This window comes from Lytechinus pictus, chromosome 14, assembly GCF_037042905.1.
Source record: "Lytechinus pictus isolate F3 Inbred chromosome 14, Lp3.0, whole genome shotgun sequence".
Taxonomy (NCBI): Eukaryota; Metazoa; Echinodermata; class Echinoidea; order Temnopleuroida; family Toxopneustidae; genus Lytechinus; species Lytechinus pictus.
Window position 1 is genome coordinate 3,026,693 of NC_087258.1, and position 26,845 is coordinate 3,053,537.

At 35.7% G+C, this 26,845-nt stretch overlaps 1 long non-coding RNA gene across 1 annotated transcript; it reads right to left on the reverse strand.

The window, feature by feature from the left end:
• Positions 1–407: 407 nt before the first annotated feature.
• On the reverse strand, positions 408–5,252 carry LOC135156668 (uncharacterized). Its single transcript, XR_010295720.1, has 3 exons — positions 5,128–5,252; positions 1,666–1,782; positions 408–1,129 (listed from the first exon to the last, which is right to left on the reverse strand). It is a non-coding gene; the product is annotated as an uncharacterized LOC135156668 (long non-coding RNA).
• Between the last annotated feature and the right edge of the window lie 21,593 nt (positions 5,253–26,845).

The window sequence follows — 26,845 nt, forward strand, 5'->3', positions numbered from 1 at the left end:
AATAATAACGAATATATCATGAAAATAGAAAAAAAAACAAGAAAAATAGCGACATCTTTTTTTAATATTTTGCAAATCATATAGAAAATAATTCTTAGTAGCACATCTATTTTTTAACTATTTCCCATAGTTCAAATATACAAGATTCCCACTTATTTCTTTTTTGTCTATTTTTGTTGTGTTGAATCAGATGAATAACTCAACTATGTGTGAGAAATAATATAATTTTTGTCTTACACAGTATATCAGTAGTCAATCGTAATTTTTTACAACCTAGCTTTGACAAAATTTGAATTCATATAATACAAAAAAATATATAAATTGGGATCTTGTATATTCATGAGGACTTGCAGAGAACAGTTTTACCAAAAAATAACAACTTTAATTCGTCATAATTTCGTTAATCCTCATTCAATTTTGATGAAATTTTCAGTGTTTTTTTTTTGTCTGATGTACTCTTTGAATTTAAATCACATAACTTTCAGTCTAGAGTACCTAGCCCTTCAATCAAATGGGTTGGAAGACCGGTTACATTTTACATATAACATAGTTATAAGGAGAATGAAGGGTCCATAGAAAGAAAGCATGAGGAAAGGGGAGATTTAGGTAGGAAGAGAATTAATCAGAAAAGCATAATGTTGACAATTTCGTTAAAATCTGATAACAAAGTCTTTGATTTGAAGGTTTAGCAACATTTTGGGAAAAATTACTGGTATGTGCACATGATCGTCAGGAATATGTGTTAGGCTTATGTTATAAAATGAAATCATAATAATTTCATATTTTCGTACACGTGTGTATGATATGTCCCACGTAGCATAAAATGATTTCAAGCAATGCATGCGTTTACATTAAATAAATCTTCACTCCACTTTTTAGTTCTTGGAGGTCAAAATGTGAATAAACATGACTTCTTGTTATAAAATACAAAAGAACAAGTGGGGGTATGACATCAGCTTGTTAACTGTGGGTGCGTCGTGGTCTAGTGGTTCTGACTCTCACCTTTCAGCAGAGTGTCGTGGGTTTGAATCCTAGCAATGGTGTTTTCCTTCAGCAATACATTTATCCACTGTGCTGCACTCGACCACGGTGAAGTGAATGCGTACCCGGCAAGATTAATTTCTTGCAGCTGTAATAAGGAATATGGGATGAAAACAATGCAAAGGACAGTACGTCAGCTACGGGTTCAAAACATCAATGCTTGTCGTGCGTGCAAGCTTTCTTGAGAAATTGATATATTTTTCTAAAATATCGAGAAATTTGCATAATACACTACCCTTCAATTGAATAGTACCAATTAACAAATATCAACAAAACATTTTGTACAATATGATAAAGAAATTCATGTTTAACCATAGATTAGCAGAAAATAACCCGTTATATTAATGGGAGGTTGCCCAAATGATGACAAATACCATACCACATGTATACCTGGGGCCAAAGTGTCCACCCCCCCCGCCAGCATATTGATTTTTTTTCCAGGGGGGGGGGGGGTGTTAGAAAGGACGTGTAATCCTATAAATGGGGATGACATTTCGTCTTTTTCAGTATTTTTACCATTCCTCACAGGTTTTTTTTTCAGCTATGCCACTGCAGGAGTACAATCTGTTTTATTTAATGAAGCTTTGCAATTTTTTCCACTGAAGTGAATTCTTACACAATTACCTTTCACAAACTCCAGTTGTTTTCTTGTAAACGGTTTTCTGTGTTCAACACCTGTAGTTTCCTTCCCAGATAATCCTGGACCATCTACATTATCATCCAGTGTATCCGTCGTCCAATCTTAAATGAAATAAAATCAATTTGAGTGTTGGAAAATATGCATGTGCAGATAAAAAAAAAAATATAATACTAATATAGTAAAACTTTCTTTAAGCTCCAAAATGCAATGATTCACTCATATACAGCATCATGATAATTTTTATTTCAACATATACAGCAAATTTACTTGAAAATATGTTTGAAATTGATGTCACAGAAATAAAATTCCCCCACCAAAGATTTTCTGTGTGTGCATGCTGGAAATATATAGATCAATATAACACAGTTACTCTGCTGCGTAACGTGTTTTGATCAGCAATCATGTAGATATGCAAGAGAAAATTATCTAATAGAAAAAGAATAATCTGAAGTCATATTTCCAGAGCAGCAGTTTTCAAAAGGTAGGCCTAATCAATTAATTGATAACATTCAATATGATTTTCTTTTCTTGGTATTGACAATCACAGTAACGGATCCAGATGGGCACAATTGTCCTGTGCCCCCCCCCCCCCCTTGAGAGCAATAGTCGAATGGCCCGAATTCAAAAAGGTGGTTTTGAAAACCCCGGTTGAGTCCATGTTTTATGGAGATTTCCTGTATAAATTAAGCTTATTTACAGCGTATATCAAAATGTTGATGCGCGCTTTTGTCACAGTGCGCCAAATTGACGCCTGTTGCCGTGGTTATCCACGCTATTTTAATTACGAGTCCACTGTTTTGAATTAACGAGTCCACTCTTCAAACAGTGGACTCATGAATAAAATAGCGTATCTAACCATAGTAACAGGCGTCAATTTGGCGCACTGCGACAAAAGCGTGCATCAGAATTTGACATTTTTTACACACGCGCCAGATACGTGCTAAATTAAGCGTAATTTATACAGGAAATCTGCATACACCATGGACTCAACCGTGGGTTTTCAAAACCACCTTTGTGAATTCGGGTCAATGTGTTTAATGTAAATATGGCGTCTTTACGCAAGTGTGTCCCTCCTTTTGAAAGTTACAGCAAATATTTCTAACGGAAATATATACCGTGTTTACACTTAATCGGCTTTTTCATAGCGTGTAAAACACGATTAACTTGCATCGGCTCGCGGTTCAGAATCAGCAATTTGCACCACCAAAGTAGTAGGTTCAGAACCGCGAGCCGATGCAGAATCGGCTTTTTTACTACGTGTAAACAGAAAGCCGATTCTGCATCGGCAATTGGTGCGCATTTCATTTACTTTACCATTGTGACATAATTGTAAGCGCACGGATCCAGCGTTGTCTTTATTATGACGTATTTTGTTGGTGAGCGTATCAATTGAGGTTTTTGACACGCGAGCCGATTCTGCACAGCAAGCTGTAACAGCATGTAAATGCAGTGCAAGATAAACCAAAAGCCGATTCTGCATCGGCTTTTGGTTCTGAACTAAAAGCCGATCAAGTGTAAACATGGTAATTGTCTCATACACTAGTAAAGATCTTTTTTTTTTTTGTGCTTGTTAAAGTTTCCTGAGAAAATGTGCCCCCTCCCCCTTGAGAAATCCAGGATCCGTCCCTGGACAATCATATGCCAGTGGGTGAATTCTAGACATTATTTTGGGCAAGTTTTTGATCAGTAAATAAATAAACACAGATAAAAAGTGATCACAGGACAAACTTAATTTTAAAAAATATAATTAACTTTAAAAATGGATATGCCTAGCCCTATGAAAGGATCTCAGATTATTCTCCCGCACTAATGCAGTTTCACACCAGCCAACTTCGAGCAAAATTTTCCACCAGAAATTGTCTACACACATTTTGAGGTCAATACACAGTATGCCCACCATTTTTCCAAACATCACGATCGGGAACGGCGGTATTTTGAATTTTTTTTGCTAAACCTTCCGGTCCGGGCTCAAGCCAGGTTATCTTTGCGGGCCCCAACATTAAACATTACGTTATCGTTCAAATTCTCAGTCAGACATCACTTTGCTTGGCTTTGCCATTATTGATAAGGACTGAAGTTAGCGACCAAAAGATTTGCCTGCGGCAGTTTGCATGATTTGGTTACGAACTTCAGTCCATATCAAAATTACGGCAAAGCAACGCATGAGGATTCAAACAATGACGTAGAGATCGAAGCCGATATACAGCTGTTCCCGATATTCGGAAAAGCGGTGGGCATATGGACATTCAACTGCAATTCAGACTTGATATGACATTTGAGAACAACATTTGGTGGTGAATTTTGCTCGAAGTTGGTCGGTGCGAAATTAGCGCCCAATCCCACGGAAAAATCCCAAGGAAAAATTCAGAAATTGTGATTTTAGTCAGCTGGCATGGCTGAGTTCAGATTAGTATAGGCCCTTTTTTGGGGGGATACATTTACATATACATGTAAACTACGAATTTTGTTTACAAACGTCAAAAACTATGCCAATTTTTATATTTGAACAAATTATATCGTATTCATAATCATATGTAATAAATATTCTAAAAACCTTAGGCCTAACCAAGAAGAAAATATCACATAACTCACTAATACCAAAATCCCGCCATGTTTTCAGAACACTTCTTGATTTATCATGGAATATTTCTCTGCCTCAATTTCTAAAATATTTTAATTCCAAACAGTTGTAGGTTTTCTCTGAATAATTATTGCAGTCTCTCTAGAAAAATTGAATAGGAATCGTTTGTCACTCTCTCCAGTCACAGTTCCGCACACAAAGTGCACATTTTACCATTGAAATTCCATGCGCAATAAGTGGTGCGTAGCTTTTTAGGGCCTGCGTAGCCTTTAAGGTTTTACTTTATGTTTTAAAATTTAGGACACCTTACCATGTTTCACCTGAATACTACCATGTCCATGTCATCTTAATTTACCAACATTATCTACCAACAACAACAAATTATAGGCCTCATTCCAGAGCAATATTTTTCGGCAAGGTTTCCATTTCAGTGAAACAATGTCAATGTTGTGCAGTAACCAATGGCCTAATTGACACTTTGACAGTCAATGTCATGACAGTACTGCACTGTACAGCATTAATTTAAGTTTAACAAGTCATTCATTCATTAATTCATACCGGTATTCAGAGATGGTTTTGTAAAACATTGACAATAGATATCAGGCCATACGAGCGAATTACTACTCAATGACAATGCTCGGCTCAGCTCACCTCATCCAATACAAAGCATATTAACGCACCCCATAATCCATTTCGCCAGAGACAGGCGCGTCCCGGCCCGCGCCAACGGGGCAGTGGCGGTGGCAGTGAATCCCCGTGGCAGTACAACGACATCTAACAGTAACACTAACAGTAAAATTCTAGAAAATCAGGCCGAGCCACTAACTACGAAAACAATATCAAAGAAAATTGTTATCTAACTTACTGTTTAGCGTATTCTGCGAACGAATTTGAAGTCGTTGTCCGAATCTGACCTGTGTTCCTTTAGTTTATGATGAATTATAGACAGACTTCTGAACAGCAAAACAGTGGTTGATCGGGTTCTTTTTTCAAATATTGCAATTGGCGGTTACATGCGTACGTGCGCGCGCGCGTGCGAGAACAACATGCACTTACATACATAGAGCGAGCTAGCTAGCAGCGCAGCCAACACATCCCGATATTGGGGGGGGGGGGTAAATCAGGACCAAATCAGGGGGAGGGGGCTTCTTAGCCAAGATACATCCCGATATGGGGGAGGAGTGAATTGCATGTAAGACCAAATCAGGGGTGTCTTTTTCTTGATTGGTTCCGGGTTGGCAATTAACCATGCAGTCAATTTTTGCCACTGCTTATCCTTTGAAAGGATCTATGAAAAAAATCATTTAGCTCAATTTTTTTCTGTTCTATATAATTCCATGTCTTTCTTTTTTTTCTTTTTCCTTCTTTTTTTCTGTCCAGTCTTTCTTCTTTTCTTTGTCTTAGTCTTTTTCTTTTCTTTTTTAAAATTAATTTGTCTGTTTTTCGATACATATATATTTTTTACTTATTTCTTTTTTCCTTTTCTCTCTTTGTTTAATTTCGCTTTTGTTTTGATTGCAATTGAGAATTTCGTTCATTAGATTTTTTTCTGTTACATATATTGTACTAGCCTGGAGGCAGGGAATTTTGATACTGGGGGGGGGGGGAATAACAATAACAGACAAATCATTTCAATTAAGCATGTAATGACCGGCCTAGAATAGCTCTCCTCTTTATAAACACCATCCATGAGTGAGAAAAAATAATTAAAACACAATTTGTAAAGAAAAAAAAAGAGGAACGTTTTATGATCAAAAGCAGTAGTAGCGATATATTAATTGGCCGGGAGGGGGCTTTGGTCGTTGCAGACCAAAATCAGGGTTTGCCGATGGGAATTTCAATAGGGGTTGGGGGAGGAAGACAACCAACAGTGAATTCATTTTAAGCAAAATAATGACCTATGGGGCATTGCAAGAAACTTGCAATTGAACGCAAGTCAATTTCAAACTCCAAAATCAATTGAAAGTCTTACTTTTCATTGCAAACTTGCAACTGATTTATTGTTTCTTCCATCAATAAATCTATAAATTGGTTTACTTTAGATGAAATTAGTCTATCACTTGTAATTTGCAACCGAATTTTGGGATTGACTGCAAATATTTTCCTGCAACGCCCCATAGCTCTCTTTATAAAAAGTGGCCATAATTAAATAAGAAAATTAATTTAAAAATAGAACAAAACTTTCAAGAAGGGGGGAGGGGGCGTTACATAAAAAAACTGTATACCGTACAGATAGGAGAGGTGGTGTGCCGTTCAAATTATACCAAGAAACAAAAAGAGAAAAGAAAGGATGGTGAAATGTACAATTTTCTATTTAGTACGATACACATCTTGTTCATGCTCTTTAAAACTTGCATGTTTTAATTTCAAGATTTTTACGGTAAATGATGATTATATTCTTCCCTTTCGGGAGCGGCTGTGAAATAATTTGTCCGTTGATATTAAGGTACAATAAAAACCCCTTTTATCAAATAAGATTTCATTGACTCCTTTTATTTTTGCACTCAATGCATCAGATATAAATTTAGAAGGTAATATGTACAATTGTAAAATATAACAAATTAATAATATTGTATTTTAAGCACTGGTTCAATAATATTTAAACACATATAGGCCTTTTACTTAATAAAGACAAAGACAATTTAAAAAGAATGCAACAGACCATGTTTGCCATCATGAGCGAATGGGCCTGATTTGGGGAAGCTGCTCGCATAAAAGTCACAACTCAAAATTTTAATAATTCTAATTTTTAATCTTTGATCGTTTTTTTCTTTAAATCTTCGGAATTATGTTATTGGGTAATGCAATTGGGCATACCATTCACCATTAACATAAATATCATATATTAGGCACACACCACTAAGCCACAATTGCGTTACAATTATCCAACAACTATCCATTAATTATACCACTATATAGGTACATACTACTGAGACACCATATTGGGCATATGGTATACCATTGATACAAATCATACCATTACACATATACCACTAAGACTATTGGATACCACTGAGACACCATTGGGTATATGGTATACCATTCACCATACCAATCATATCATTATAGAGGCACATACTACTGAGACACCATTGAATACCACTGAGACACCATTGGTATATGGTATACCATTCATCATACCAATCATACCATTAGAGGCACATACTACTGAGAGTCTGAGACACCATTGTATACCACTGAGACACCATTGGGTATGGTATACCATTAATCATACCAATCATACCATTAGAGGCAAATACTACTGAGACACCATTGTATACCACTGAGACACCATTGGTATATGGTATACCATTCACCATACAAATCATACCATTAGAGGCACACACTACTGAGACACCATTGAATACCACTGAGACACCATTGGGTATATGGTATACCATTCATCATACCAATCATACCATTAGAGGCACATACTACTGAGACACCATTGTATACCACTGAGACACCATTGGGTATGGTATACCATTCATCATACCAATCAAACCATTACACACATACCACTGAGACACCATTGGGTATATGGTATACCATTTACCATTAAATAAACTACCACTTACCATTAAGAACTTACCATTAAAACACCACTTAAATACCATTCGCTTACCATTTAACATTCAGATCACCATTCAACTACCATAAACTACCACTTACCATTAAGAACTTACCATTGAAACACCACTTAAATACCATTCGCTTACCATTTACCATTCAGATCACCATTTAACTACCATAAACTACCACTTACCATTAAGAACTTACCATTGAAACACCACTTAAATACCATTCGCGTACCATTTACCATTCAGATCACCATTCAACTACCATTCGCCACCATTCAAATACCATTGGCGATTTTTATAAGGGTTATGACCGGAATTTCATGGAATGGAAGGGGAATCGTCCCCGCCGTGCAAAATTGCAAAAATGAACGGCAATGTACACCCCCACACGGTGCGCTGCGATGACTGCGCGGTATAAAAATGACCGTTTTTAATAGGTTTTGGGAATGATGTCTCAAGTAAAATCGACACTAACATAAAAACGGGCAAAAACGGGCAGCTAAATTTGGTATCGACTTAAAGCTTAGACATCTGGCGAAATGATGATGATAGAATTTAAACGGAAATCTACGGAAATCCAAACGTTTCGCATGTAAATGCAAAAAACATGGATTATCAGCCTATTTCGAGGAATAAATATCCTATAAACCTCCTTAAATGTGTTTTTTATCTACTTTGAACCCTTTCACATGAAAAAAAGAATATATCAGGATTATGTCGGAGCCATTTCAGATTCCTACATGAAAAAGCTCCTGTAAAAAGGCTAGTTTTCAACTAAGTTGTCGTATACGCGGCATTTCGCAAAATGTCACATTTTACGATTTGGGATAGGAAATTAACAACCTCTATGCAAATTCCCGAATGAAATATTTTGCTGAAGTATTCTTCAAAGTGTTGTCTTTCAGCTGGGCTTGACAAAAATTAAAAATCTGAAATTGCCCAAAATGACTTTTGGCGCACTTTTGTTTCGCCCCGGCCCACTGTGCGTCGGTCGTCGGTTTTGCCTTTACCTACATCATTGGGTTTAGTACGGTCCCACCTCCCACACCTCGCGCAAATCGTACTCTAAACACGTATTGTTGACTGATGGGACAAAACGTACATCCTTTATAAAATAATAAAACATTTTAGTCCTAATTTGTTATACCCTCGCAAATTTGATCCTAAACAAGTAGCTTTCCAAGCGACAATAGATACCCCCTTTTCAATATTTTAGTGTTTTTGACACCCTTATTACGTTACGTACGTAACGTGCCCTTTCTTGAAAAAGACATCCTTTTACGTGTTTTTTGGTCGTGCATGGTATCCACACGTCAATGTGACTGGCCCCTCCGGGACAATTCAGCTTCAATTTTTTATACCATCGCAAATTTGACCCTAAACACGTAGCTTCCCAGCGAAAATAGATACCCTTTTTTCATTATTATAGTGTTTTTGACACCCTTATTACGTCACGTACGTAACGTGCCCTATCTTGAAAAAGACGTCATTTTACGTGTTTTTTTTTGTCGCGCATGGTATCCACTCGTCAATGTAAGTGCCCCCGGGCTTCAAATTGACACTTTGGAGAATGAAATCCAAGTTTTGAAGAAGGAGAGATCGCCAATCTTGAAATCAAACTTGATAACTTGGAAAATAGGAGCCGTAGGTGTGTTTCACGGCATCCCATGCAGAAAGCCCTAAAGAGCATTGCCAGCTTGCATGGCTGCTATGCAAAATATGCCGACAACCTTCGTTGGTCTGGCTGCTGGTGACTGCGTTGCCATCGTACTCCGAATACACCGCTTCCCAGAGCTGATCCTCAGGGGGCGTTTCATGAAAGGACTTGTCGGACGTTTTTTCCGACAAGTCCCATTTTATCCGACAGTTACCATAGTAACAGTACCTCTCAGCCAATCAACATCAGAGAAAGATGTCAGATCTGACAACTTGTCGGATCAAAATGTTGATGAAACACTCCCCAGAACGAGAAGCGGTCTCCGCGTATCACCCATGCAGCATTTTCCTCCTACTCCAACAAAGAGAAAGTTCGCAAGCCGGGTTCGCAAGGCATGTGTAGCTAAATTTAAGGCAGAGCGTTTCAATGGAAGCAAGATATTTGTGATCGATGCTTACTCCAAGAGGGTCATAAACATGAGGAAAGAAAAAAGTTCAAGCAGTTGAAAGAGGAAAATAAAAGACCATTCTTCCTATATCCTGACCGTCTTGGTTTCAGATCAGGAGATGGGAAGTTGCACTTTGTTCAGTAACTGTGATTCTGACTTTTTGACACGTTTATTTCACCTTCTTGATCAATAATTTTTTACTGTTTAGAAAACGAGAAATTACATGTATTTTGGTTTGGTCATTTTTAATGCCATACCTTATGTATTTATCATTTGGCCCTCTTGCCTGTTTGTATGTCTTAGTATTTTCGAGATAGTAGTAGTGGGGTAGTGCCCCTTTCACGCTTATGTGCCATTTGTGTTCTGTCTTTGTGTTTTATAGCTTACATTTAGACTCTGCTGATTATAGCGTAGGCCTTAAACCTGCCAGATAGTCTATAGATTCATATTCATCAGCTCCTGTCCAAAGGTTTGGACTTGCTGTTTTTTGCAAAGCCGTTTTTTTATCTGAGCTGTGCCCTCTTGTGTATACTTCCTTTTTAATATTTTTTTTGCACTTTTGGTCATGATGATGGTTTTCCCCCTTTTGGGTATTTTTTCTTGTTTTATTTAGAGTTTTATTTTTTGTCTTTTTTGCGTTGTTTGATGACAAGAGCAGTTTGTTAACTTGCTTGATCATCTTGTTTAGTGATCATTGTAGTGAATTCATTGTACGTGGAAGCTATTTACTGAGATGTTTTTACAGGTATGATTGGCAGTCATTTTGGTTGTTTGAGTTTTCAGTGTATGTGTTCTTGATATTAGTTATTTTCAAAATTAAAATTATGGATTTGAAATTAGTAATTTTTAACTGTAGGGGGTTACAAAACTATGTTAAAAGACGTTTTTTCATTATTTACGATTCCTTGAGAGTGCATATTTCTCTAAGAGACCCACTCCTCTATAACAGATGAAACCTTTTGGAAGCAACAATGGGTTGAGAAGATATGGTTTTCAAGCTACGCTTCTAATAGTAGAGGAGTAGCCATTTTAATTCGTAATCGTGTATCTCTGACTTTTAAATCAGTGTACATTGATCAAAATGGCAGGTATTTCTGCAAATATGAATGATGTACCCTTGATTCTGCTTAATGTGTATGGCCCAAACAACGATGATCATGATTTTTTTTAAAGTTTTTAATAGGTTAGACCAATTTGATTATTTCTCAATATTATGTGCTAAAGATTTTAATGTCGTTTTGGGGCCCTTGGACTATAAAGGTGGCAAGGAGTCTCACACTAATGTGAAAGCGAAAAACACTTTATTAAATTTGATTCAAGTATTTCATTTGTGCGACACTTGGCGTAAGTTTCATGAAAGTATTCCAGACATCAAAAGAATCCCAAAGTTTTATCTCGACTTGATTTTATTCTCGTCTCAGACAATTTTGTTACAAATTGTTTACGATCTAAAATAATTTCAGGCATTCAGACTGACCATTCTGGTGTTATGTTGAAGTTTACAGGAGTTCAACCAGTTAGAGGCAGGTCATTCTGGAAACTGAACTGTCAATATTTACACAAGGATACAGAATTCATTCATACCATTAAAGAAAAAATTGAAGAATTTAAAGTAATTCGTTTAAAGTATAATTTTAATCCTAATGTGTTATGGGATGCTTTGACATGTACAATAAAAGGAACATGTTTAGAATATTGTGCTATAAGAAGGATTTTTTTTGCCAAAAACAGTTATTGAAAGATATAGAAGAAATTGATAAAGGTTTAAGTAATGATATTTATAATGAAGAACTACTTGCTGAAAAGGATCTGCTAGTCCATGCATTAAATAATAATAATAATAAAGGTATATTTATCCAGGGTAGCCACTTCAGTTCCGAAAACTGTTCTCCCAGTGGGCCCTGCTATTATTATCATTAAATGGTATTTTAGATTAAGAAACCTAAGGTCTTATTATTTGCTCTAGAATTAGATGGGCTAAAGAAGGAGAAAAAAGTTCAAGGTATTTTCGTAATTTACTACAGAAAAGAATGGGAGAAAAAAGAGTATTTTTACATCAAGAGATGAAAACGAAAATATGTGTGTAAATCAACAAAAGACACTTGAACAGTTTCATTTATTTTATCAGGATCTGTACAAAGAAAAATATAACAGCTGTCAAGATATTATTATTGACAACTTTTTAGATTCTATAGAAGTTCCCAATTTAGATGAAGCTGATAAAGTTTTTCTTGATAAACCAATCTCTAACCAAGAATTATACGAGACTGTTCTCTCAATGAAACACAATAAATCACCTGGTTTCGATGGTCTGCCTGTGGAACTTTAGGTTGTATTTTGGAAGGACATCTCTGACATGCTTTTACGTTCATCTAATTTTTCCCTTCAAAATGGTGTCATGTCTTCTTCTCAAAGAAATGTAGTTATTACCTTGATTCTAAAAAAGGACAGATACAGTTTTTATTTGAAAAATTATAGACCCATTACTCTTTTAACAGTTGATTATAAAATCTTAGATAAAACTATTGCAAAGCGACTAAAAAGATGTTTTTGTTTATCATATTTAATTCACTCAGATCAATCTGTTTTTTTAGGGCAGATATATTGGAAATAATGTTCGCCTAATCACTGATACAATTGAATACACAACAATAAAGAATATTCCAGGTGCGACTCTCCTACTCGATATCCAAAAGGCTTTTGATAGTGTTTCTCAAAAAATTATCCTGTGTGTTCTTAAAAAAAAAACAATTTTAGCGATATTTTTATTAATTGGATTAAGGTTTTTTATTCAGAAAGAAAAAAGTTATGTAAGCAATTATGCTAATTTAACCAAATTTATTGATATGCTGCGAGGTATTTTCCAAGGGTGCCCTATATCCCCTTATTTATTTTCTATTAGTTATTGAATGTATGGCCCTTGCTATAAGATAAAAATCGAATATTAAAGGTATACCAATTGAAGATAAGGATCTAAAGATTTCTTTATTGGCTGATGATTCAACCTGTTTTATTGATGGTTCAGAAAATTAATTCCAATCTATGTTTGATACAATTGATTTTTTTTTTTAGAGTTCTGGTTGTACACTTAACATATCCAAATCAGAAGCCATATGGACTGGCTCAAAAGAGGGTTCTCTTTCTCAACCGTTTTCTTAGAATGGATTAAAGTGAAATAAATTCACTTTTAAAACTTTGGGAATTCATTTATCATTGGATACAAAAAAATTGTATGATGTTAACCACAAAGTAAAACTCAAATCTATTGAAAGCTCTTTAAACTGCTAGCGTGTAAGAAATTTATCTCTCATCGGGAGATCTGTGTGATTAAGACCCTATTGCTGCCACAGCTTCTTTATTTTTTCTCTGTACTTTGTATCAAATTACCAAAATCATTTTTTAAACAATTGAACACATTAATGTTAAAGATTAGTTGGAATAAAGGCAGCGATAGGGTCCACTGGCGATTTATGTGTAATGATTTATCTTTTGGTCATTTGCGCATGATTGATCTCTATAGCTTCTCTCTGGCACAACAAAATGTTATGGGTAAAATTGTTATTAGATGATAATTATGAAAGTGTATGGAAGACCATCGAAGTTTGTCTTTTAAATCCTTTTACTGCTAAGAAGGATATCTTATGGCAAACATATCCACCTGTAAGTGTTCTTGATAAATCATCTTCATGTCAGTTGGCAGAATCGCTCCAAGCATGGTATTTATTTCGAGAAAAATTAGATAAAATCTAGTTGGATATCCCCTTTTCATCTATTGGTGACTGTCAATGTATTTGGTATAATAACAACATTACTTCAAAATCAAAACAATATTTTCTTTATCAAGATTGGTTAGACAAGGGAATTATGTTTATCTCGGATTTACTTAATCATCCCCATTCAGGCAGTAAATTATTTGAAGAACTTGTAATAGATTTTGAAATTAATTTGCGGGATAGGAGAAAGTACAATTTGTTAATGAAACTATTCCAGAAGATTGGTTGGTGTTTTTAGGTTTAACTCCCAATATGATATTTGATGAAATTAAAACGAAACTGTTTAGTACAAAGAAAATCCCAAAATATGCATACAATATTATATTAGATTCTTGTATCCCTGAAACGAAAATAAACTTTTTGAGAGATTTTTCTGCCTCGGATCAAGAGAATTGGGAAAAAAATCCATGTAAATAATTTTAAATCTACCATTATCACACGTATTCGTTCATTCTACATGTATTTCAAATTATTTCATAACGCAATAGGTTTGAATGAGTTTCTGTACAAAATAGAGAGGAAAGATTCGCTGAATTGTGCCTTTTGTAATATTACCCCAGAAACTTATATTAATTTGTTTGTTGAGTGTCCTGAGGGAGGAGACTAGTAAAATTATTAAAGAGTGGACAAAACATTCTTTCAATCCTACTGTCTTTGAAAAAATGTTTGGTTTTGACAACGATAAATTTCTTACTTATCTGTTTCTTTTGCTTGAATATTATATTTACATATGCAAATTTTAAAGTAAAGTGCCATCTTTTGAAAGCTACAAAGCATACATTGTCAATAATAACCTGGAATACAATATTTCCAAAAAGAACATGTTAGCTTTTAATTTTAAGAAATTGAAACTAATATTATGATCACTTAATCATTTCTTTAATCTGCAAAATAATAATATGTTCATATTACTTTTGAAGTCTTATGTGACTTTAAGATGTTGCTAGTATATTTCTCCTTTCCCGATGAAGGTCACCAAAATTGGGCTCATCCAGCTCCAACCACCGTATCACATTGGTCTGTTCCTGCCTGAAATTTGGACCAATGTTTGCAAATAACCCCAAGAATGGTTTAGCCCTCCTCTCTTTACACCCACTGATTTTTATTAATTATATTTATACATGCGAATTCCAAAATAAATCACCGTCTTTTGAAAGCTACCATACTTACTCTGCCTATAATAATAACCTGGAATATAGTATTGTTAAAATGGAATGCCCTAAGGAAATGGGACCTTAAATTATGTTCATTAAACTTTGTGTTTGTCATGGTCTGTAGAACAATGTCATGTTACGTTTTTAGTGTATAGAAGTTTACAAGAGTTCAAGATGACTGTCATCATATTAGGTTGTAATATGTATTCTTATATCTTTACATGGATATAAGCTGCTTTTTTGCATGCATTACGTTATTGTCATGCTTTATTTTTGTTGTTGATGATTATTATTATTGTTAAAATCATCTATTCTTTTGTTTATGTTTTTTGATTACTTTGATTCAATAAATCACATTAAAAAACCCGTTATAATGACTTGTGTTTGAGAGACACGTGTGCCTCGCCGAATGAATCATGGCATAAGTATAAGAGAACAAGTATGCTAGCCCAGCCACACTGTAAAAAAAGAAGAAAAAAAAAACAATGGCATGATCGTCAAGCTACTTTATAGGTTGGAGTAAATGTGTCACTGGATATCATCATAATTAACAATGACACTTACATGGAAAGGTCAACATCGCGTAGGGTAGGAACAAGATAATTGAGGTGCTCAATCCAAGACGAAGCCAGTTTCTTTTTCGCCTCAACGTCACCATGTTCTGAAATAGATAAGGAATAAAAAGAGAAGTGATTAAAATATTTAACAGTTGTGAAGAATAACGTCTGGTCACCCAGTTAGCCCACAACGGTGAAATAACACCCCAAGGAAAAAGGTTTTACTCGCTTCTAATTCATCATTTTCTATGGGGAAAATACTTTATTTTCAGTTTTACGATATTGAATACCGAGCAAATAACAAAGAAAATTTTGATTAGATTATTTATACTTTCTTTAATAAACAAAACAAAAAAATACATTTTTATACATATCTTGAAGTTCTGAAGTTCTGAGTTATTCCAAATGATATACAGTGCCTATCAAAAAAGTTTACACTTAGAAATATTCCTGTAAAATTAAATATTTGTAATGTCCTGAAGCCTTTTCCATATTTAAACATTGCTAAATAGTTATATGAATAAAAGTAGACGTTAATCTTAAAGAACGCATGGATTTTTGCTAGGAAGATTGATTGAAAGATAACTTTTACCTTCTTAACGCGTTTCCTTGCAAACAAAAACGTCATAGAGCGCCATTGCGCCCCCCCCCCTCCCCACACACCGAGGCCATCGTGGTGATATCTGCTTTACACGGAGCAGTGATTCACATGAAATGGTTTAGGCTTGACTTTTCTTCTGTTAATCATTGTCAGCTTGGGGAAAAAGTGTGGAGAAGCAAGTATTAAATGAAATATGAAATGTAAACCCACTTTAAATGATAAAAACTTATAGAAAAAATGCTTGAGATGTCTGAAATAAAACTTTTGTTTACATTCAGTTACATCCTCAGATCCAGCTGGCACAAAAAAGGTATAGGTTATGCTTACCTAGGGCAGGTAGGGTTAAAATGTCAATATGGGTTGCAAAGTTGTTACAAATTATTTAAATGTATCTGTTTTATTTCATTTGGCTAAAAGTATGAGAAATGTTCCGCACTGTCAGTTTGTTTTGGTGTTTTTTCCTATAGACACAGCGTGAAAATGAGCATTTCTGCGCATACCGATTTTTGCAGGCTTTACAAAAATGGACAGTGCTCACCTAAGTGTAATATTCTGTCAAAATATTTAATATCATTTGATAGATGAGACCCAAACCCAAGAATATGTATGAAAAAATTATCCCAATGCTGTATATATTTCAATTCTCAGTACTTTTTCAAAGTGTAAACTTATTATTGATACGCACTGTTAATATCAAAGTTGGCTGGCAAAGGTTCCTTAAAATGAAAGTCCACAATGCTGGCGATGATGAAATCGATGTTGAAACACGATTAATAATAAAAGTCACTGTAACGATTTGAAATGTCCGTGAAGATGAAGTTCATGATGATAAGCAGTAAATTTCAGGAATCCATGGGTTGACAAATGTTCTGCAGAACAGGTCGATGATCTCGATGAGAACTGAGAATTCCTCTTTCAAAATAACTGCAAACAGTTCATTGATGGTGTGCAGACAATTCCACATAATTGGAAATAAACTATGCTCTGACATATAGTCTGTTGTGAAACTCTGAGTTCTGATCTGATATGATAATAATAAATAAATAATTATAATAATATAGGATTTGTATAGCGCACGTATCCACCTTGCTAGGTGCTCAAGGCGCGCCTATATTACCCCGGCTAAGCTAGTCTACCGATTCTGGTGCGCACAGCTTTTTGAGGAATTACTTCCTACCGGTACCCATTTACCTCACCTGGGTCGAGTGCAGCACAGTGTGGATAAATTTCTTGTTGAAGGAAAACACGCCATGGCTAGGATTCGAACCAACGACCCTTTGTTTGAAAGGCGACAGTCAGAACCACTAGACCACGACGCGCCCACGGTGATGTCCTTGGAGACACTGCCAAATTAATATTTATTATTCTGGAAGCTTCTAGTATTGTCTTTAAAAAGAACATTCTGCCAATTTCTAGAGCAGTTCAATTCTAGAAGACTCTTGAATGACTTCAGTGAAATTAACAATGTAAACAACACAGCTAAGCATATTGTACGTTTTCCCTGCTAGCAGTCTCTATTGTCTATTGCCCATTGTACATTACAAAATGACCAGACATTACTCTGCCTCATTAAATATGCATGCCTAACAAAGTTTAACTGGAATATTCTTATTATGCAATAAAATTCCTTAGAAAAGAAAAAAAAAAGATAACGAATTGGATGAATGTAATTTCTCTTACAATTCTTTTTATATATAACATGAGATAGGGCCTATAAACGAATGCTCTCCGAATTTTAATTTTATATAAACAGTCCCTCCCTCATATATCAATGAATAACCATTGAAATTTTGTTATATTTTTGTAAGCGCATTATACATGTTGTATAGCGCAAGTTTGTTGCACATGTTTTCATGTTGATCAAGCGCTCGAGCTCTCAAGGAATTACTAGTATTCCTACCGGGTTCCCTTAACTTCACCAAGTTTGGCAAATGTGCACAAATGCCTTGCCAACGGACTCCAGCACTGCATGATTTTGAGTCATTCGACCTCTGATCCGAACCCTGAAAAGTATTCAAGAGATTCACCGTCACTCCTTAATTAATTACTTGATTGAATGTTTACATTTTTTTTAATGAGGATCTTACTATGTAATAGATTTTGACATGATATGCAGGAATGTCAAATCGTTTACATTTTCCTTTTCTATTTTTTCTACAGTTCTTTTTGTTATTGTTCGTGGATTTTTTTTTTTTTTTTTTTTTTTTTTTTTTTTTTGGGGGGGGGGGGGGGCATGGCCCCAAGCAGTCCCACCTCAGCAGTGCTATGCGGATGAGGTCCGGGGTGTTAATCCCCAAGCCCCCTTAGATTGAAACATTTTAAACCTTAAAATGGCGGCTTTTTAAGAAAGTAATCGAAAATCGATAATTTTTAAAGGAATTCCCAAGGCAGAAGAATGTATAGTAGTTGAGATTGAATGGTATGCTGTATTTTGTGGATCGACTAAGAGGAAGGGGTCAAGATGTGAGGGTGTTGCATAGTGGAGGAGGGGGGGGGGGGGGGCAAGACTACCTTAATTAATTCGATTTTTTAATTTTTACTTTGGATTTGGATTGATCAATATTAGTTTTTCATTTTTATATCCATTCTTTTTTCAACATACAATATATATATATATATATATACATACATATACAAATCAATTATGAGAAAAAAAAAAATTGATTTTACAGTAGCAAATGTGTCCAGTATCTAACTAATCAAAATACAATAAGCTCACATCATTTTCTAAAATAAAGAAATAAAAACTTTTAACGTAAGAATAATTGAATGAATGCTTATGAAAATAATAGAAATGAAAAAAAAGAGGCCAGCTAAAAACAGATGCGTGCTTGAATGTCGCTGGTCTCTTGAGAACGAAAATAGTACATTACTTGAAAATAACGCAAATATACATTAAATTAAACAGGAACTTAATTAGTAGAGTCGGAGTATAGGCAGGGCAAACGCGGAGAGTAGATATCAGGAGAGAAGATAAAATGCATGGTCATGAATGAATGATGAGGGGGTGCCGCCCAAAAATCGATTTGGGGCAGAAAAGGTCGTAGACCCTCACCCATTTTCGTAAAAATTGTATATCTCGGCTTCTGCATAAGTTATTCTAATAATAATAATAATGTGGGGGCGTCGTGGTCTAGTGGACTGGTTACGACTCTCGTCGTCTTCAATCAGAGGGACGTGGGTTCGAATCCAAGCTGTGGCGTGTTTTCCTTCAGCAAGAACTTTATCCACATTGTGCTGCACTCGACCCAGGTGAGGTGAATGGGTACCCGGTAGGATTTATTCCTTGAATGCTTTAGCGCCTATACGGCGGCTGAGCTATTGCTGGGGTGATAATATGATACCAAGTATCAAGCGCAGTAGAGTATATGCAATTATAGTAGCTGCGCTATTATTATCATTATTATCATTAAAATAACTGAACGATAAAGTATGGGGGGGGGGGGGGCTCCACAAAGAAAGAATAAGATGCAAGAGAATGATAAGGGGAAAAACAACAAAAGAATAAGGTAGTGGGGAAAGGGAGCAGTGGGAACTGTATGGTTGTCAAACAATCAAGGATTGTTGTAAGATTATTTAACTAATAATTGATATGATTCAATCGAATAATAGGAGTAAGAAAGACTTACACGGTCCAGGCGTCTCATAAATTTAAGGTATGCGAAAGCGAAGGAAGGTTTTGTGATGCTGACTCACTCGGAAGGAGACATTAAAAGCACCGTTTGAACTCAAGAAAATGACGAATCTCACCAAACAAAATGTGAACGTGAAGCGCTAGCTGAACTCTTCTTTTATTACCTGACCTGAAAAAATATTTTAAAGCTGTTTGTGGAAAATCACAACAGAGTACATACATCAAAAATAAATAATGAGAGCGCGAAGCGCGAGCTAATTTTTTGACATAACCTGAAAAGAACTATTTGCAGAAATTTGAGGAATCTGATACACATCTCACCAAACATATAGTTGATGATTTCTAAAAATATATATTCAGATCTGAAATCGGGACTTTTTAGGCACTTTTATTATAATCAAGAACTGGGGACAGCAAAAGCACAAAGAGCAATCGGAAATATTGTTTGTGTATAGAACTGAAAAGAAGTCATTTTATAATAATCCTAAATATCGTATCTACATGTATCCGATGATCCATATCATCCATTATATTGATTTTGGTATAATGACCTGAAAAAATTGTAATTTCCCCCTCTTCCCATAATTCATTATATGTTCTTTTTTTGGGCCTACTTCTCTCCCCTTTCCTCTCATTCAAGTAACAATGACAGTCATAATAGTACAGGAATATGGAAAGTGGGAGGGAATAACTGGATAGTTTCCAGCGTGTGACGCTATCCTTCGATGATTAAACTCTATTAATATTATGCAACAAGGTCATTGCCGAGTAAGAACATTTGCTACTCTCGACAGCGAACATGGTAAGTAAAATCTATAAATGGGTACACACAAAAAAATACGGAAGTGAAGGTGTTCTCCAAAAATAGAGTTAAAATTTGGCATTGAAACCTGCAATACCATTAATGTGGGATACAATCTCGTATGGAAATGAGGTACCGTTTATACGTAATGTTGAAATCCTCAAAACTGTGGTTTAGTGGTTAAGGCGACGGCGTTCCAAGGTGGGGGCCCGGGTTCGATTCCCGGCAAAGACATTTTTCCGGCATCACCAATTTTTCCAAAGGGCAGATAGCTCTGGAGAATCTTAATTTAATCTATGCCTACCATTGTTCTCTTTATCACTTTCTTTCACAAAATATTTAAATAAAAGAGCTGTTTGTACATGTATAATTTCTCACATTTATATATATAAATATATATATATTTATATGTGTGTGTGTGTGGGGGGGGGGGGGAGGGGTGGGTGAGTGTGTGTGTGTGCTACATAGCTTCACTTAAAAAAAAGGCCCGAGAGTAATATGTGTCGTCTATAGCGGTCAGCCTGATTAACCTAGACGTAAAATGTTACCTATATAAATTATTTAATTGGTTATACACCAGCTTGGCGTTGATGGGGAGTTAGGGAGTCACTTAAACAGAAACAGCAACAGAATTGAAATTGAAATGAATCAATTCGTGCTACAGGGAAGCTGATTCAAATGCTTTACTTGCCAATATTTCCTCCACAAGATTGCTGTTACGTTAAATTGATGATTTATAGTCATTGTTATTTCTATTTCAATTTTAATTTTCATGATTTTGAGATGTACACAATATATGTACTCTGCGGTTACTGAGGAAATCAGTGGCGTACAGTTGGGGGGAGGTGGAACGCTTGCCCCTCCCCAAATTTTCACGACCAAGGGAAAAAAAAAGAAAAAGGACAGAAAGGGAAAGAGAGAAGGGTGAAATATTATTCTATTTACAGAATATTATGAGAAAATATATGACAAATTTAGATTTTTGTAATAAAAGTGTCGATTTTTTTTTGCTCGCTTTCTTCGCTAGCTGACAACTTTTTAAAAATTGTGCCCTATACGTCATATCTGGCCCCTTAGTTTTTTTTGGCTTATTACGCCACTAGGGAAATGAATTGAATTCAATGAAATATAGATCTTAGTGTTTTTTGTAAATAATAAACACTTGAGTTAACATGAACAACACTAAGAAAAATATAAATAATGGGGTATAATGAAAACGATTTAAGATTTCGCCGATTTATCATATTAAACAAGCTACAACGTAAACCCTTAATTTGTTCACTGGTAGAATAAAAAAAACCGTCATACATACATTTAGTACCATACATAGGCTTACTCATTCTGAATTGTAAATGAATTAAATTTAATGAGTTTGGAATTTGGGTTGTCATTTTTTTTCAAGCAATATGCTTACGATGACAATCCTTCTGTTAATTGTGAATTTTATAATTTGGTAATTATGAGATATTTTGTTCGAAATGTTATTTTGTAGTACACTTTATCTATGATTCGTGTCCCTCCCTAAATAAATCACCAGTTACGTTTCAATGTTCGGAAAATTATATCATTTGTATGTTATGAATGCGAATCGAAATAACGGTGACAGCCCGTTAGACCGAGGGTCCGCGAGACCGAGGGTCCGCTAGACCGAGGGTCCGCGAGACCGAAGGCCCGCGAGGCCGAAGGTCCGCGAGACCGACTTTTTTCCCCTTCATCGGTTGCCGCGGTCGAGTGGTTTAAGGCGCCTCGTTGCAGCGGCGTAACAGGTGCCTATCAGAGGAGGGGGGGGGGGGGGCAGAGCCAAATATTTCCGAGTAATTCCGTCTAGAATTAGTTGCATACATGTAACTAGGATTTCAGTTTAGGTGGCAGTAGTGAGCACGGGAAGCGCGTTCCGGGGGGGGGGGGGTGCATGCATGGAGGGGAGTGTACCTACCCCCCCCCCCCCCCCGCGAGAAACGAGGAAGGTCCGACGTTTCTTTGAATTGTTCCTTAGCTTTTAGAAAAGTATTCATCCATTTCTTTGGAGCGTCGGTTTTAAAAATTGATTGAATAACTAAAGCGATGAATAAAACAAAGGAGACAAAATGAAACAAAGCAACATAAAACAAATGCCGAATAATAGTAACGAATTAGATGATAGTAATAATAATGATTATGATGATAGTAATAATGATGATAAAAACAACAATAACAATGTAACTGCTACAACGACTACTATTACTACTACTACGACTACAACTACTACTACTACTACGACTTCTAATTCTACTACTGCTGCTGCTGCTATCATGATAACAAAATTAGTAACAACAATAATAAAAAATGGGTTTTAGGACAACTCCCCGAGAGGATTTCTCCTCGGGAGGGCGACTCCCCCATGAAAACTCCCCAGGAGGACCATTCCTCGAGGACAGGCTTCCCGGAGGAATACTGATTTAAACCGACACTTTTAATTGAGTGGCAAATTAATGTACGTTCTTTTCTTTAAAACTTTCACCTTCTTGTTCTTCTTATTTTTGGTTGTTTAAATGAAAAAAAATGCTAAGACATGTGAGATAGGATTGCGCATAATGAAGGTTCAATGTTCCAGGTGTATGTATTTCCATAATATTTCCAGTTTTCTTGTTAAACATTAAATGCACAACATCATGAAGCAGAATTACCATAAAAATAAAGTTAAATGAGTAAAGGTAATGATTAAGTAGTGTCAGTGAACTTAGGCAACGTAAGTTTCTACTGTAAGTATCAGAAACACCCCCCCCTAAGAGAGCCCTTTCATGCGCGCAGTAAGTGTTTCGCACGATTCGCGTGCTCACTACAGCCCACTACCGGGAAATGTTTTGGCTCTACCCCCCCCCCCCCCGAAAACAGGCATACGCCGCTTCAACGAGGCGCTTTAAACCACTCATCACCTGATGAAGGAAAAAAAAGTCGGTCTCGCGGGCCTTCGGTCTCGTGGGCCTTCGGTCTCGCGGGCCCTCGGTCTCGCGGGCCCTCGGTCTCGCGGGCCCTCGGTCTCGCGGACCCTCGGTCTCGCGGACCTTCGGTCAAGTGGTCGGACCCCGAAATAACACTCAAATAAAACCAGTCAAAATACTGCAAAGCGTATTAGCAGTGGCGTACAGATGGGGGACTTGGAGGAGGTTGTCAAGAAAACAAGAGAGAAAAGGGAAAGAATAGGATAGAGGGAAGGGCGAAATGTGATATTTTCTGAATATCATTTCAAAATCTATCACAAAATTTGTTTTTTTGTGATAAAAATGTCAATATTTTTGCTTGTTCGCTTCTCTCTCGTACTTAAAAAAATATTGCTCAATTCGCCATTTCTGGCCCCTCAAAACTTGTTGCTCATTCTTCTTCTTCTTCTGTCTTGTGGTGTGTTGGCAACCAGTCAAAAAATAACTATTTGCCACTGCTTTTATTTGGAGCCTTCTTTGAGAGGATGAACATGATGAAAATATTCTTTTCCCTTCATCCTTTTTATTCTATTTTACTTTCTTTTTTTTCTCACGTTTTCCCATTTTTTCTCCTTTTGTTTTCTATTCTGTTAATCTTTCGTTTATTTCTTTGTCTATTTTTTTCTTTTCTTTTTCTTCTTTTTTCTACCTCTTTTCTTTTCTTTTCCCCCTATTTTTCCCTACATTTTTTTTTTACGATACTGTCCATCAGTCTGAATTTAAAATACAATGCAAGCGCCGCTAATAAATTTGTAAAGATCTAGGCATATAAGCCAGTTCGTAGTTCCTTTCTGCGCATGATCAAAAGATTCTACGCGTGATCAGAGGAAGGCCATTTGTACTAAAGTGACATGGTGGTTTAAAATCTAATGAGATAAGCACCAACTTTGATGTCTTGATTATTCATATATTCTTTTAAATTGTGGTTTTCATTTACATCCACAAAAAACAACAATGCGTCCACGAACGACTGGTATTTCACAGTTTGCCAAGTACATTGTGCAACATGCTATGATATGCATTCAAAGTAGGAATGCAACAAATACCTTCGTAAAGTGTTCATTGGTGTGCTATTCTAGTCACCTGGTCTATTCAATTTCTTCATCCTGCTATGTAAGGCAAGCTTACGTTATATCTTGCTTTGAAATCTGCCTATCATAATGAAAGAAATGAAAGGTCATTTGACCAAAATTGTCCATGAAGTAACTACGAACTGGTCTATTACCACAATACTTAAAGTTATGAAATAAGGCCTTGAATAGCTACAGCACTGAACGTTCTTCTCATAATATCATTCAATCGATCCGTTGATATTAAAATTGTATTTCCTTCCTCCTCTTTAACAATAGGTCAATTTTCCTAATATGAACCTATACAGGCTAGATCAATAAATGGGTGAAAATGAATAAGTGATGACAATAATACACGCTCATTTGGTTAGGCTTGTGGGGGAAATGTCAAAGAATTCTAAGGAGGACAAAATACATGGTGGAGGATAGCGGAAGGAAAAGGGCGGTCAGTGGGTAATGTAAGAGAAGAAAGGCTGCGTTACTAGCTTTGAAAAAAAAATAATACAAAGTCATATAATATGCTTGCAATTGATAGCCAGTAAAGAGTCGTGCTATTTTCGATAGTTGCTATGCGACATATTGATCTGCTGGATAATTACGACCCAATTGTACAAAAGAATCTCTTTTTATAGCAGCGGAAAATAAAACAATAGGATGTTACAGGAAAGTGAACTTGAATTTTATTATCCAAAGAACAATTACAACATAAAAACCTTACATCAAAGAAGTATAATGAAATGCAATGGGTAATATGAACCAGAATATAGCATGAATGCTAGTCGGGTCTGGGACCTTTAAATGCTCAAATAGAAAATATTTGTCTCGTTGAAAATAATACGATTAATGAATTATATACACTTTGTACTCACACAATTAAAGTTGAATATACTATTGACATAAACAACAATAAAAATGAAATTTATAATAGTAAGACTGGATTGACAACTATATGAATACAATATGCACACAATAATCTTAATTTGATCGCCATTCATTCATTCATTCATTCTATAGGAACTCTACAAGTACTCTTCTGAAAGAAAACACAGATGGCTTTGTTTTAATACCAATGGGTAAATCGTTCCACAGAGAACTACCTATACACACATTAAGATACTGAACATTTTCTTTGGTTGTGTTCACTTTTGGAAAGTACAAGTTGTGTTTTTCTTTTTGTCTTGTTTGATATTTATATTGAATAAAATAACAATACTGAATGATTGAATGGGGGAGTTGTCGAGTTACCAATTTGTAAATAAAACTACCTACACAAAAGTTCATGTAGCTGATATATGTTCAAGAGTCCTAAATTTGAAATAGTGATTTTGAGTGTGTCGTCATTGAACTAAACGTAATACCGCGTACCACCATCTTTTCGCTTAAAGGAGAATGAAACTCTTGGAGCAAGTTAGCTTTTGTGAAAGCAGAAAAATCAAAGAATAAGAACAACAAAAGTTTGAGTAAAATAGGACTAGCAATAGAAGAGTTATGAGCATTTGAATGTCGAGATCACTAATGCTATGGAGATCCTCCCATTGGCAACGCAACCAAGATCTATGATATCACAGATGAACAACTCTCCCCTTTTGGACACTGAAAATATACCCCAAAACATCTCTTTTTGCTCATTCTAATCATATGACAAACGATTCATCAATGATATAATGTTGTGAAACCTCTGTACTTGTCCTCTCATAAAGAGAACACCTCACCTTGTGATAGATTCTATAAAAGTGAGAATATAAGTGAAATAAGTACTAAAGCAATGAGGGAGTTGTACGTGTGTGACATCACAGATCTTGGTCGCATTGCCAACTGGAGGATCTACATGGCATTAGTGATCTAAATATTCAAATGCTCATAACTTTCTTATTATTCATTCAATCTTCCTCAAACTTTCAACAATATGTTTCTTTGATTTTTCTCTTTGATATGGATTCAGCTGGTTTCAAGGGTTTCATTCTCCTTTAAGAATATGGGTTTCGGATTTGTTTCATAAGTGTTCCCCCACACTACGTATTACAAACGTTTTATGTGGCTGTACCAAAGTTGTGTACAATGATACCAAAATCCTTTGAGGAATACAGCATCTTGGACGACAAATGATATCAATTTTCTTTCTTATGGTCTTGTTCACTTTTTCAATCTGACTTTTCCATGTTAAGTGCTTATCAATATACAAACCTACAAATGATGCAACATCAACTTCATTTTGTTTGTTTTGTTTGTTTGTTTTATTTTTATTTAAACATGTATGTGACATTTTCAGGTGTCCCATAATTTCAAAAACTTTTCAACCCTAAATAGTAATCATGTACTCTGTTTTTTGTTAAATTAGTTGTAAGT